Genomic DNA, 15,390 nt, shown 5'->3' with positions numbered 1-15,390 from the left:
CCATATCAGATCAATGTGGGCTGCAGGAGACCATATCAGATCAATGTGGGCTGCAGGAGACCATATCAGATCAATGTGGGCTGGAGGAGACCATATCAGATCAATGTGGGCTACAGGAGATCATATCAGATCAATGTGGGCTACAGGAGATCATATCAGATCAATGTGGGCTGCAGGAGATCATATCAGATCAATGTGGGCTGCAGGAGATCATATCAGATCAATGTGGGCTGCAGGAGATCATATCAGATCAATGTGGGCTGCAGGAGATCATATCAGATCAATGTGGGCTGCAGGAGATCATATCAGATCAATGTGGGCTGCAGGAGACCATATCAGATCAATGTGGGCAGCAGGAGGTCATATCAGATCAATGTGGGCAGCAGGAGGCCATATCAGATCAATGTGGGCTGCAGGAGACCATATGAGATCAATGTGGGCTGCAGGAGACCATATCAGATCAATGTGGGCTGCAGGAGACCATATCAGATCAATGTGGGCTGCAGGAGGCCATATCAGATCAATGTGGGCTGCAGGAGGCCATATCAGATCAATGTGGGCTGCAGGAGACCATATCAGATCAGTGTGGGCTGCAGGAGACCATATCAGATCAGTGTGGGCTGCAGGAGACCATATCAGATCAGTGTGGCCTGCAGGAGACCATGTCAGCTCAATGTGGGCTGCAGGAGACCATATGAGATCAACGTGGGCAGCAGGAGACCATATCAGATCAAAGTGGGCAGCAGGAGACCATATCAGATCAACGTGGGCAGCAGGAGACCATATCAGATCAAAGTGGGCAGCAGGAGACCATATCAGATCAACGTGGGCAGCAGGAGACCATATCAGATCAATGTGGGCTGCAGGAGACCATATCAGATCAGTGTGGGCTGCAGGAGACCATATCAGCTCAATGTGGGCTGCAGGAGACCATATGAGATCATTGTGGGCAGCAGTAGACCATGTCAGATCATTGTGGGCAGCAGTAGACCATGTCAGATCAGTGTGGGCTGCAGGAGACCATATCAGCTCAATGTGGGCTGCAGGAGACCATATGAGATCATTGTGGGCAGCAGTAGACCATGTCAGATCAATGTGGGCAGCAGGAGACCATATCAGATCAGTGTGGGCTGCAGGAGACCATATCAGATCAGTGTGGGCTGCAGGAGACCATATCAGATCAATGTGGGCTGCAGGAGACCATATCAGATCAATGTGGGCTGCAGGAGATCATATCAGATCAATGTGGGCTGCAGGAGATCATATCAGATCAATGTGGGCTGCAGGAGACCATATCAGATCAATGTGGGCTGCAGGAGACCATATCAGATCAATGTGGGCTGCAGGAGACCATATCAGATCAATGTGGGCTGCAGGAGACCATATCAGGTCAATGTGGGCAGCAGGAGACCATATCAGATCAATGTGGCCAAGAATTTCTAAAGAAAGCTTCCAGGGCCTTATCGAGTACACGCCACAAACCATTCAGGCTGTTCTGGGGAAAAGAAAGGGGATGGCAGTGTTCTCCTCTGTATGGTGTACCTAGTTATGGATACATGGTGTCTGCAAACCTGTGACTATGTGGACATGGCAGTCCCATCAGTCTCAGCCAGCTGTCTGAGCAGAACGTAAACCGTATTCTCCAGCAGTTGGATTACCAAATAATATATCACTGCAGCACAGATTCTATTATGGTGGTATTAACATGAGACTCAATACTGTATCATTGTTAAAATAAAAATATAAAAAAATTGCAATTTGCAAGTTACTCAACATTCTAAAAAGCACACCTCCAGAAATATTCAGCAGAGACTGCTTGACTGAGAAGATCATTTCTTATGATTGGAAAGCAGGCGAACAGACAGGGTTCCCAACCAGCCAAAAGCAAATTGCCCAATTAGTGTTGTAACAGGGCCAAGCTAATCAGAGATTGCAGTTACTGCTATAGAACCAGGGTTACGAAAACAAACAGGCTACCAAGCAAGGCAATAACAAGACAATGAAACAGAGACAGAGAGAAGGAATGACGGACTGGAGTGACGAGATGGACACGGAGAAAATGGATCCACAAAACTATTCGACTGATTTAATGAAAAACAAAAATCCGTTCATTATTTTCTTTTGATACATAAAGCTTTAACCCCTTAAGGACACAACTTCTGGAATAAAAAGGAATCATGATGGGATATTTCCGTTATGTGTCGTTAAGGGGTTAACGTGTTGTGAGAACAATACGAAGGCTTTTTATGCAAATTAACCTTTCAGCCTTCCGATAGCACCAATCTGTGACAGCGAAGAATTTAAAAGCAGAAAGATCTTTGCTTTAACATAAGATACTGTTTTCAATGATCTAACTGTAGAAACTGTAGCCACGTAGGATCCATTTTAAGCAGGAGTATATTTAAATTAGAAAGCTACAGCTGTTGAAATAAAACACTCATTGTCCTCTGACATCCTCACACTCAAAGAGCAGGGGTGCAACTGTATGACAGCCTCAAATTAAATATAATCCTAATTAGAAGACATTACTAACTAGGATTGCCCCATCTGGTTTGCCGTAGGAAAATGTCAGTGTCTGTATGTCCGCGTTCTAAGACACATTACTGGAATAATTAAAGCGGCACTGTCATGACGAACTTACCTTTCCCAATCGCTTCCTCTTCTCTTCCTTTCCCAGAATCTGTTCTTCTTTTCTTCCTTTCTGATCAAGTTTTCTTTAAACGAAAGTAGGGACTAGTTTGAATTATGTATGTTTTCCTACACTTGTCCATCTTTGACCAAAGGAGGAGATTAAGTCAGCTTGTTTCCTGTGTCAAAGATATTTCCACACAATACTCACCTTTCCTCTGTGTTCTCTCATTGCTTCATTCACGGTGAACGAACGTCCTGTCATTTAGATAAGGCACGGCCGAATTAGCCGAATTTTGTCAGACATTCGGTTGAAATTCAGTCATTATGTTCGGTTTGGAATTTCACCTATTTTCTCTCCATTAGTGGCAGGTGGAAGCCGTAGGTGACAAAAATGGTCCCCACTCATTAATAGACATGCCCCTACTTATGGCATAGTGAGTAGGGGTGAGAGGGAAATTTTCATCTCTTATGCCAATATGAGAGTCATATTGATCCACATAGAGTGAGGGGAAGCATGGGGGTTTTACAAAGTGCCGCTTCTATGTTTAAACCTAGCAAACCATTAGCTCCCTCCTTGTAACAAACGAACAAAGACCAAATTGAAATTCAGTCTTCTTTCATTAATTCTTTGTAATTTCCATTTGTTCATTCGTCTTTCTGACTAATGAACGAACAGCCGATATTCTCGTCAGAATCTTGGACAATAGCGAATGCTCAAGAGTACAACTGGGCATGCTTGGGAATTTCATAGCGCTATCTAGGGTGGGCAGATGATGTGTCCTGCAGGGCCTTTATCTGCCCACACTAAGATTGCAACGCCTAGGAACTAGTTCCGTGCAAGTAATAAACAGGTAAACAAATGTGAAATGAGAGACCTACGGGCATTTGGGGATGGCTAGGGGGACAATCAAATGTAGTAATGTCGGGAGGGGAGTTAAAGGAAAACGGATGCAGCCATGACAACATCCAACTTGGGAGGTATGCAACAAGCCCACAGCCAACTATTATTAGTGAAAAAGACAGTTCATTCCATTTGCCAGTGCAAAATCTCGCTGTCTTTTATGGGAGTTGGGTGGCACTGTAAACCGTCACAAATCACAGCCTGGCCCATTTTATAGTCTCCTTTTTTTGCAGCAGACAGATATTATAAAATAGGCGTGTTGTTTAAGCTGAAAGATAGACTACATAATCGTATTCTGATTAATGACAGAAGCTCCACACGGCACCAAAGCAAGAAGAGACCTTTATAGCTTATTGTGTGAAACATATTCACGGAGTTTGATGTAGCGAGACTTCAGTCTAGAGAGGACATGATTAAGCCATCAAAATGACAAATGGACCTAGATTTCTTTCAAAGCATTAACCTGTCCTCTGTTAGATGCAAGCTGGCATGCTACCTGATAGGTTTATCATTTTCTTAATCAAGATTACATCAAGCCTTCGGAGGGTCAATGGGGTCTTTTAGACCACCTAGATATTCATGTGCTATATCATTTTTGAGGGGTGGGGGATGGTTGCGTGTTGCCAATTGTAGAAATATATATATATATCTTGAAATTTAGCTCCACCCCCTTGGCTCTCTTTTCTAAGAGGAAGAGAGAAACAATCAAATAGGATGTGTACAACAGTACATTTCCCAGAAACCCTTACACCAAGTTTCTAATTTTTCTATTAATTCTCTATTACTCAAAAATATACTCCATTATCTAATATCACAGAGATGGCACGCAGCACTGCTAGCTAATCAGTTGAGCGCATGAAGGAGTCATCAAAAGCAGACAAATGACAGCAATGGTAACGTGCAGCAAAGAGCGCGCTTAACCAGGTGCTCGTCCTCTAATTTCTAGACAATTAAAAACCTTTAGAACATGGGCCCAGAATTGGGCATTCATATTCAACCGTACTGACCCGATTCCCAACTACCAAAATAGTGGAGATTTTTGTACCATTTCTCCCCAAGGCCAATGGAGATAAAGTATTACTACAGGCCGAAACGTTCAGGACACAGTGGGCAATGGGTGACTTCACTAAAGCACTGTCGAGAATCGGCATTGGAAGTTCTGATAAGCTCCATTATGCCTTATTGTACACCAGCAGGCAAGGATCTCAATACCCTACTGTACAGGTTTCTGTTAGTCAAACTGAGTTTTAGTTCCACCTTTTAATGCTTTTTATATCGTTCAGAGGAATTATCTGCATAAAGAAAGCACCGATTATTTTTTTCCCCCCTCTGTTGGAAGATGCTGTCACAAGAGCGCCATCTAGTGTCTTTAAAAGATAAGACATTAGGACAGGGTAGGTTCTATTCACTGCGTGATCTGCTGATGTTTTTTACAGTGTTATTTTTCATGGTGTTTTCAAGCATTTCTGTCAAGGTTTACATTAATACATATATTTTGGGGGTCTTTTTAAAAACACACATCATTTAATGAACTAATTTGCAGGGCATTTAATCACCGATTTCTGCCAAAGACTGTGATAGTCCCATATCCCTTCTCCCTTTTTCCTCAAAGCTTCTGGAAAGACTTGTCTTTACTCGTCTGACTTGCTCCCTCAATTCCAACTCTCTAGTTGACCCTCTTCAGTCTGGATTCTGCCCCTTTCCACTCCACAAAGACTGCTCTGATTCGAGTTACAAATCATCTAATTGCAGCTAAATCCAAAGGCCACTACTCTATGCTAATTCTTCTTGACCTCTCTGGTGCCTTTGACACTGTTGATCATGGCCTTTTGTTCAGTATTTAGAGATACAAATGAAGGAGAGGGACTTCAGTTAAGAAAAAAGACAAATGAGTCATTTATTACACGTGAGTTTACAGAGGAAGAGGTTCCATTTCAACTGTCAAAAGTGAAGACAAATAAGTCAATGGGACCTGATGGAATACACCCAAAGTTATTAAAAGAGCTTAGTGGTGTAATAGCAAAACCAAAAACGGATTTAGTTAATCAGTCATTGTTAACAGGAGCAGTCCCAGAAGATTGGAGGTTAGCGAATGTTGTGCCCATTCACAAGAAAGGTAATAGGGAGGAGCCGGGCAACTATAGGCCAGTAAGCCTTACTTCAGTAGTGGGGAAAGTGATGGAAACCATGTTAAAGGATAGGATTGTTGAACATCTAAAAACACATGGATTTCAATATCAGAGATAACATGGGTTTACTTCAGGGAGATCATGCCAAACTAATCTTATTGGTTTTTTTTGATTGGGTGACTAAAAAATTAGATCAGGATGGGGCAGTAGACATTGCTTACCTAGATTTCAGTAAGGCTTTTGACACTGTTGCACATAGAAGGCTTATCAACAAAACTGCAATCTTTAAGTTTGGATCCCAATATTGTTGAATGGGTAAGGCAGTGGCTGAGTGACAGGCAACAGAGGGTTGTAGTCAATGGAGTATATTCGAAGCTTGGGCTTGTCACCAGTGGGGTACCTCAGGGATCTGTACTTGGACCCATTCTCTTTAATATTTTTATTAGTGATATTGCAGAAGGTCTTGATGGTAAGGTGTGTCTTTTTGCGGATGATACTAAGATATGTAACAGGGTTGATGTTCCAGGAGGGATAAGCCAAATGGCAAATGATTTAGGTAAACTAGAAAAATGGTCAGAGTTGTGGCAACTGACATTTAATGTGGATAAGTGCAAGATAATGCATCTTGGACGTAAAAACCCAAGGGCAGAGTACAGAATATTTGATACCATACTAACCTCAACATCTGAGGAAAGGGATTTAGCAGTAATTTCAGATGACTTAAAGGGAGAAAGACAATGTAATAGAGCAGGAGGAAATGCTAGCAGAATGCTTGGTTGTATTGGGAGAGTTATTAGCAGTAGAAAGAGGGAAGTGCTCATGCCATTGTACAGAACACTGGTGAGACCTCACTTGGAGTATTGTATGCAGTTCTGGAGAAGTTAAAGTTAAATTTAGAGATTGAGATACAATTATTTAAGGTAAATTACATCTGTTTGAAAGTGAAACCAGTTTTTTTTTTTTTCATGCAGGCTCTGTCAATCATAGCCAGGGGAGGTGTGGCTAGGGCTGCATAAACAGAAACAAAGTGATTTAACTCCTAAATGACAGTAAATTGAGCAGTGAAATTGCAGGGGAATGATCTATACACTAAAACGGCTTTATTTAGCTAAAGTAATTTAGGTGACTAAAGTGTTCCTTTAAATTAGAGGGGCAAACATATTACTGTACAGAGAGGGTAGTGGACGCATGGAATAGCCTTCCAGCTGAAGTGGTACAGGTTAACACAGTGAAGGAGTTTAAGCATGCGTGGGATAGGCATAAGGCTATCCTAGACCTAAGGTAAGGACAGGGACTAATTTGAAAGTATTTAGAAAATTGGGCAGACTAGATGGGCCAAATGGTTCTTATCTGCCGTCACATTCTATGTTTCTATGTGACGCTCTCTGGCAATTAGTTACTTTCCATGAGAGAAATGATTTAGAAATGTGTGTATGTTTCAAAGGCATTTCTCTCAATCGGAGATTTGTGATTGGCTGACAGCGTTATCTAACACTCTCAGCAGATCACTGGCGACCAATGGAATTGCTTCTTCATTGAATCCGGGTTTATAGGAAGGGGAAGAGAGTCAAGAGACAAGGTGTCATGACCAGCACTTTAAGGTTAAACTGTTCGAATACAGTTAAACCTTTTAAGGTACGATGGCATTCAGGACATTTAGACACCATAAGGACTTCATTGTGTTGAATTTGTTGTGATGCCCAGTGTGTTCCGTTTCTATCTTTATAAAAAGATCTCAAGTGATAGTTTCACTTTAATATTTGAAAATATTATGGTTTTCAAACGGTAGGGTTACATTTTCAATTTTAAAGGGAAACTGTAGGCTCTGGTATTTGCTTTATCTCATTGAAGTGGTTATATTGTCTTAAGTCCCCGGTGCCCACCTTCCATTCAATGTTAAACTATTTTTAATGTTTGAACGATAAACGAGAGTCCCAAGCAGCCCATCCCCTCCGTGCTGCTTGGGCTAATGAGGAAGCAAGCAGTAGTCAGAGTAGCAAAAGGCAGCTGTGATAGCATACCACCATTAGGGGTCAATCTATGCAACTCTTAATTAGTATTAAACTGCTGGAAAATGATTTACCACTGGAGGGACAGAGCACTATAACCACTTCAAAACACAGTGTCCCTTTGAATACAGCTTGCCACGTCAATGTAAGAACACTCACCCATGATGCTGCCTGGTGACCAGTCACAAATCGTTACACATATAAGATCCCGGACATATGGATGGCACTGGTGTTGTCTAGTCAGCTGTTCGGAAAAATAAATAAAAAATTGAGTTTATTAGTAAATATTACTATACAAGTAAATTAATGTTTGCTTAAAAAGAGTCAGAACTTCTTTCTCAACATGATAAAACAATTTTATGTTTATTTTTTTTATTTCATTTTCTTCCATCATATCAAAGTTCTTAACAGAGTACAATGTACTATAAGTAATAAGTACTACACATTCATTACATTAAAAACAGTACACAATTCATAGCATTCAGCTTACATAGAGAGTTTCCTTCAATAAACACGCTACGAAAATAAACAAACCATGAACCAACATAAGACATACATGACATTACACAATGGCCAATCCCTATCTTCTGTTTACTTCAGTGGATTTGGGGAAATAACCCTATGCGGAGAACATATATGCTCCTACCTTATCCAACATTTAACTACCACAAACCACCCTTGTTTTCGTACCTTGAGGAGTAACTCTAAAGACGAAGCGCTCCCAAAACATGTTCTATTTGAGTTAGCCACTCGGTTAACATGTCTTTAGAGGCTCGCCTCAAACCCCCTTCCATTTTTAGCTGATATTTAATTTGTTTCTTGATCATAATCCACATTGGGGTAATAGATACATTCCAATATCTGGCAATCAGCATTTTTGCGGCCAGTAATATACAAGTTATTAGTGGGGTATGGATACCGAACGTTTGTTTAACATTAAGCTGTAATAAAGTTAGTTCTGGACTAAAAAGGAAGGGGATGTGGATTCGTTTAGAAATTTTACTCTCAATAATATTCCAGAACAGTTTGATAGGGAAACAGTCCCACCATATGTGGAGGTTGTCGCCTTTTTGATCCCCACACCTCCAACATCTATTTTCTTTGCCTGGGGAAAATGTAGATATTCTACTCGGGACTAGATACCAACGATTTAAAAGTTTGAAAAGGCATTCCAATCAATTAAGACAGTGAGTATTTTTATGGACCACATTCCATAAACTTCCCCAATCTTCATAAGCAATTTGAATATTTAAGAATTTTTCCCATTTCTTTAAAGTGGGTTTAATATATTGTTCAGGATCGTTAATAACCAGTTCCATACAGCCAGCTATTAACTTTGTTAATGTTGTTGGTTTTTTTCAATAATTTCTCTACAGTATTCACTTTATCTGTTTTAGATGCCACATTATTATATAAAAAAGCCTTTATTTTTAGATAGTAAGTTGCTCTTTATTTGCCAAAAAAAGTGTTCTTAAATCCATTTTGTGTAGTTCTTTCTAGGTCAACATTTGTTCAATTTTGTACCATTTTTTGATCTTTAATATTATCTAGTTGCGTGGTAAAAGCATGTGCTGTGGGGTGGGGCCTGACCGCAGAGCCGAGCAGACGTGTCTCCGTGCGGCTCCCGCATCAAACGACTAACTACGCCAGTAATCTGCTCGGAGAAGCGGAGGAGAGACAAATCCTGACCCTAACAGGCAAACAGAGCGAGAACCTACCGGGGGATTCTCTACACCTACCGGGGGATTCCCTACACCAGCATATGCGGCCTACACACGTGGCTGGCGCAGGGGAGACGGCCGCTCCCCGGCGTCCACTAGCTACGACACGCTCAAGCGTGAACCCCCGTTCCCCCCCCCTATGGACCGGTGGGGGTTATCCCGATCCCCGCCAGCCCGAGGCACACAGCAAAGCCACCCATGGTAGCCACCCATGGTAGCACTTCACCAACCAAGCGCTACTGGCGGCGGCCAGTACAAGATGGCAGACGGGCCCACGAGGACAGAGCTCACATTACCACAGCCTACTGATAAGCAGCTCACCCAGGTAGAGCACTATTCAATGCAGCTAGACATAATTTTCCAGCGCTTCTGGGACAGCCTGGAACTACACTGTAAGCCGATGGAACCAGCTTCAGCGAAAAGGGCAGAGAGGCGGGAGGCGCAGAGAAGGAGGGGGCCACATCCAGGCACACCGTGCAGAGAAGCAACCGACACTCGCCCTGGCAACCATCCTGGGCCGAAGGTCAAGCGGAGAGTCACTCCATGGCACCAACCACACCGCCGGAGGCCCGACCGCCGCAGGTGGCGGCAGCAGAACATCCGGGCTCTCCGAGACGTCCATATAGGAATCGACCCGGCCTCAAAGAGCCCCCGGGTCAGTGGCCTACAGGTGCTGGCCTTCCCACCGGCCTGGGGCTGGAGGGCGGCCTCCCAACACTCACTCCTAGCCATGCCCTTGGGGACACTGCAGACGCGTGTTACCTTCCCTCCACGCAGAGGTATCGGCTGAAAACGGGTCTATCGACACGCTGACTCCTCCAACAGTGAGCAGCAACACCTGCAAAGAACATCTCCAGGATTATCTGTGACACCCTCCCGGAATTTAACCACATCTAGCCTGTTCTCACCTTGGGCTGCCAAAACGGACTGACGGCCTTTATAGCCTGCTTCACAGACTTCTGCAGCCTGGTTTAGTATTACCCGGTTCTTACTTATGTATGCTCAGCCTGAGACACACCAATCTACGAATGAGCATACTCTAAGACATACTCTTCTTGTGATTACTATTAAGTTACTGTTAATCGTTGTTTTACTCTTACCGTGACTTTACCTAACTAACCTAAGCTAGAGCCTTAGACGTATGTTTAACTATTAATGCTCATAAGCCGTAGATATGTCTATTCTGCATAGCTATGTTTGCGCATATTTTGCTAGTTACCTATATCTTGCAATCGCATGTTAACTACCTACATAGTGTATCAGCAAGTTACTTCGCACTGAATAGCTTTCTAACTAGTTGATAGACCCGCAGCACTCAGATGATTCCAACATATTCACTATTGGCTAGGTGAATAGCATGATTGTATATACACTGTATCTGCACTGAATACAGAGCTCCAAGCATAGCTCCAGTATTCTGGTAGTAACTTAACATTGGCGGTGTTTGCTTGCCTTTAACCCCTTAAGGACACATGACATGTGTGACATGTCATGATTCCCTTTTATTCCAGAAGTTTGGTCCTTAAGGGGTTAAAATGCTTTATATATGTTTTCGTTAATCAACTTAAAAAACAAAAAGTGGCATTATTAAACAAGGAAATGTATCTACCTAATCTAGCGCTAACGATGTATTAACCCCATCCTGTGAACAAACCGTACATTTCCCCTTCTCTCACTTCTGTATCCCATCTCATATGCCGCAATAAAATAAAGATTGACAAAAAAAAAAAAAAAGCATGTGCTGTATTACAAACCTTCTGGTAGTCTTCTAATATGGGTAGCCCTAGTCCTCCCTTTTTAAACTTATACCGCCAAGCGTTTGGCGCTTAAGCGAGGGCGTTTTCCTGACTATACAAACTCGTTAATAAGGGACTGTGCTAAAAGCATCCAGCTATCTGGACATGCTAAGGGTACCATTCGAAATAAATTAATCCACTTTGGTAGGATATACAATCTGACTATGTTGATTATCCCCCACCATGAGACCTCAGTGTTTCTCCATTCCCTCAATTTCTTACCCGTTTCTTTTAATAATGGCATAAAGTTCATTTCCATTATTTTAGACGGGTCCCGCGTGATCTCAATCCCCAGGCAACTTAACGATTCCTGGACTTTGAAACCAAAAGTCTGTTTTAAGCCTTCGACAACATACTGAGGCAAGTTTAACGGCAGTGCGACCGTTTTTTCCAGATTCAATTTGTGACCTCTGAAAACTCCTTCATAAGGGATGTCAATTCCCTCATAGAATGTATTGGGTCACTCGGCGTAAGACCGCCGGCAGGTACACGGGTATCAGGTTATTTCTTGGTGTTGCGTTTACAAAACACCATCACCAAACCTGGGGTTTGCAAATTACCACCCCTACAATACATGGTTAAAGAAAGCTTAAAGGGTTATTACAAGCACCATAACCACTGACTGAATGTGGCCTGAGGTCACAATGTGCAGCGTTTCGCTATGAAGCGCCGTGACGATTTTAACCTCTCCGCTGCAGCCTGGAGGTGTAACTCCGCTTACAGCATCGTCTTCGGTTGTCATTGGCCAAGTCAGAACAGGAATTCCAGGAAGGTTAATATCAACTCTGTGCATCTGATACCAGCGCGCACAGCATGGCGGCTCTTTTCCACCCCTGTCCTCCCCCCTCAGCCTAAATGGCCAGAGACAACCCGTTCTAAAGCTCAGTGATCCTAGTCTGCGGTATTCATATGCCCAGGAAATTCGGAGAAATCTCTCCAAGTTTTTATTACATTATACAGCTCTCAAACTATTAGATTTTCAAATATTAATGCAATAAAATATTCCATTTGCATCGAGAGAGGGATCCGTTGAAGGTCAGCATTTTGCTCAAAAATATGTTTGGAATATGTTTCTTATTTTTAAGACCATGCAATAAATATTCCACAGAAAGAGATTTTAAAGAAATGTCAGGCATTGGGAAAAGTGGTGCAATGTGAGGCTTGCTCCAGGCAGAAAATAAAAATATATTATTAAATTAAAGATATTATATTTATTCAGATTTAACCCACTATATGCAAAATTGTTCATGGTCCCTTAAACCTGTGGACAGTATAGGAAAGGGTCAATTTACACACCTCCTGGCATTTCACATGGACAGAGAGGGACACTTTATTGTAGGGGTGTGACTAGGGGTGTGGCTGGGGTGTGGTTAGGGGTGTGGCCAGGGGCAGGGCTGTTATGAGAAAATGTAGGGGACTTACTAATAATTTATAATAAGAATAATGCATCTTATTTACACAGACTGATTTGCAAACACATTTATTGTAGTTTAAAGACACATTACTATTGCTATGGAGCTCTGTTATACACAAATTGCCAAATGATTTAGGTAAACTATAAAAATGGTCAGAGTTGTGGCAACTGACATTTAATGTGGATAAGTGCAAGATAATGCATCTTGGACGTAAAAACCCAAGGGCAGAGTATAGAATATTGGATACCCTACTAACATCAACATCTGAGGAAAACGATTTAGGGGTGATTATTTCAGATGACTTAAAGGTAGGCAGACAATGTAATAGAGCAGCAGGAGATGCTAGCAGAATTCTTGGTTGTATTGAGACCGTATCTCCACAAGGATATTGATACTTTAGAGCAGGGGTCCTCAAACTACAGCCCGCGGACTGCATCCGGCCCGGCCCAACGAACCAGGGCCACCCGATGGGCCCTATATCTTCAGGGGCCCGGTGTGCTCTGCGGCCGTGCAATTGCGCGACCGGGCCAGTTTAAAAAAAAAATATGTAATTCAGCATGTATGTATATATGTAAGTGTTTGTGTGTGTGTGTGTGTGTATGTCAGTATGTGTCTGTCTGTCTGTCTGTCTGTCTGTATGTCCTTATGCGTGTGTGTGTGTAGTGTGCATAGGAATTCGTTCATAGGCCCCCAACAGTTTCTGAGGGACCGTGAACTGGCCGCCTGTTTAAAATGTTTGAGGACCCCTGCTTTAGAGAGACCACAGAGAATGGCTACTTAACTGGTTCATGGATTGCAGGATAAAACTTACCAGGAAAGATTAAAGGATCTTAACATGTAAAGCTTGGAGAAAAGACAGAGGGGATATGATAGAAACATTTAAATACATAAAGGGAATCAACACAGTAAAGGAGGAGACTATATTTAAAAGAAGAAAAACTACCACAACTAGAGGACATAGTCTTAAATTAGAGGGGCAAAGGTTTAAAAAAATTATCAGGAAGCATTACTTTACTGAGAGGGTAGTGGATGCATGGATCAGCCTTCCAGCTGAAGTGGTAGAGGTTAACACAGTGAGGGAGTTTAAGCATGCGTGGGATAGGCATAAGGCTACCCTAACTATAAGATAAGGCCAGGGACTAATGAAAGTACCGTATTTATCGGCGTATAACACGCACCTCATTTTCAGAAGGAAATTCCAGGAAATTTCCCCCCCTCCCATAGTATTCCCCCCCCCCTCATCCCATAGTGTTCCCCCCTTTCCATAGTATTCTCCACCCCCTCCCATAAAATTCTCCTCCCCCTCCCATAGTATTCCTCCCCCCATAGTGTTCCCCCCCTTTCCATAGTATTCCCCCCCTCATCCCATAGTGTTCCCCCCCTTTCCATAGTATTCTCCACCCCCTCCCATAGTATTCTCCTTCCCCTCCCATAGTATTCTCCTCCCCCTCCCATAGTATTCCTCCCCCCATAGTGTTTCCCCCCCCTTTCCATAGTATTCCCCCCCTCATCCCATAGTGTTCCCCCCCTTTCCATAGTATTCTCCACCCCCTCCCATAGTATTCTCCTCCCCCTCCCATAGTATTCTCCTCCCCCTCCCATAGTATTCTCCTCCCCCTCCCATAGTATTCTCCTCCCCCTCCCATAGTATTCTCCTCCCCCTCCCATAGTATTCTCCTCCCCCTCCCATAGTATTCTCCTCCCCCTCCCATAGTATTCTCCTCCCCCTCCCATAGTATTCTCCACCCCCTCCCATAGTATTCTCCACCCCCTCCCATAGTATTCTCCACCCCCTCCCATAGTATTCTCCACCCCCTCCCATAGTGTCCCCCCCTTTCCATAGTATTCCCCCCCTCATCCCATAGTGTCCCCCCCCTTTCCATAGTATTCTCCACCCCCTCCCATAGTATTCTCCACCCCCTCCCATAGTGTCCCCCCCTTTCCATAGTATTCCCCCCCTCATCCCATAGTGTCCCCCCCCTTTCCATAGTATTCTCCACCCCCTCCCATAGTATTCTCCTCCCCCTCCCATAGTATTCTCCTCCCCCTCCCATAATATTCTCCTCCCCCTCCCATAGTATTCTCCTCCCCCTCCCATAATATTCTCCTCCCCCTCCCATAATATTCTCCTCCCCCTCCCATAATATTCTCCTCCCCCTCCCATAGTATTCTCCTCCCCCTCCCATAGTATTCTCCCCCCCTCCCATAGTATTCTCCCCCCCTCCCATAGTGTTCCCCCCCTTTCCATAGTATTCTTCCCCCCCTCCCATAGTATTCTCCACCCCCTCCCATAGTGTCCCCCCCTTTCCATAGTATCCCCCCCTCATCCCATAGTGTTCCCCCCCCTTTCCATAGTATTCTCCAGCCCCTCCCATAATATTCTCCCCCCCTTTCCATAGTATTCTTCCCCCCCCCCTCTCATAGTGTTCCCCCCCTCATCCCATAGTGTCCCCCCCCCTTTCCATAGTATTCTTCCCCCCCCCCTCCCCATAGTGTCCCCTAGTGCACTTTCCCTCTTGTCCCATAATTACTTACCTGTCTTGAAGCTTGGGCCGGCTTCACAGCGCGCACCGCGGTACTGGAACTTAAATGTCAGGTTCCGGTTTCCGGCGGGACTGAAAGGAAGTGTGCACAATAGTGTGCACACTTCCTTTCAGTCCCGCCGGAAACCGGAACCTGACATTTAAGTTCCAGTACCGCGGTGCGCGCTGTGAAGCCGGCCCAAGCTTCAAGACAGGTAAGTAATTATGGGATATCGGCGTATAACACGCACCCATTATTTTCCCCC

General features: G+C 43.6%; 1 protein-coding gene across 4 annotated transcripts in view; it reads right to left on the bottom strand.

Annotated features, from left to right (window-relative positions):
• The window catches only part of RALGPS1 (Ral GEF with PH domain and SH3 binding motif 1), a 328,055-nt gene that overhangs the window by 263,517 nt on the left and 49,148 nt on the right, over window positions 1-15,390 (bottom strand). For all 4 annotated transcript variants that reach the window (XM_063432901.1, XM_063432903.1, XM_063432904.1 and 1 more), the window contains exon 2: window positions 7,830-7,914. The gene's annotated coding sequence lies outside the window, so the exon portion shown is untranslated. The remainder of the gene's footprint in view (window positions 1-7,829; window positions 7,915-15,390) is intronic.

Source organism: Pelobates fuscus, chromosome 9 (assembly GCF_036172605.1).
Source record: "Pelobates fuscus isolate aPelFus1 chromosome 9, aPelFus1.pri, whole genome shotgun sequence".
NCBI classification, from domain to species: Eukaryota; Metazoa; Chordata; class Amphibia; order Anura; family Pelobatidae; genus Pelobates; species Pelobates fuscus.
This window is presented reverse-complemented; position numbering and strand designations above follow the sequence as displayed.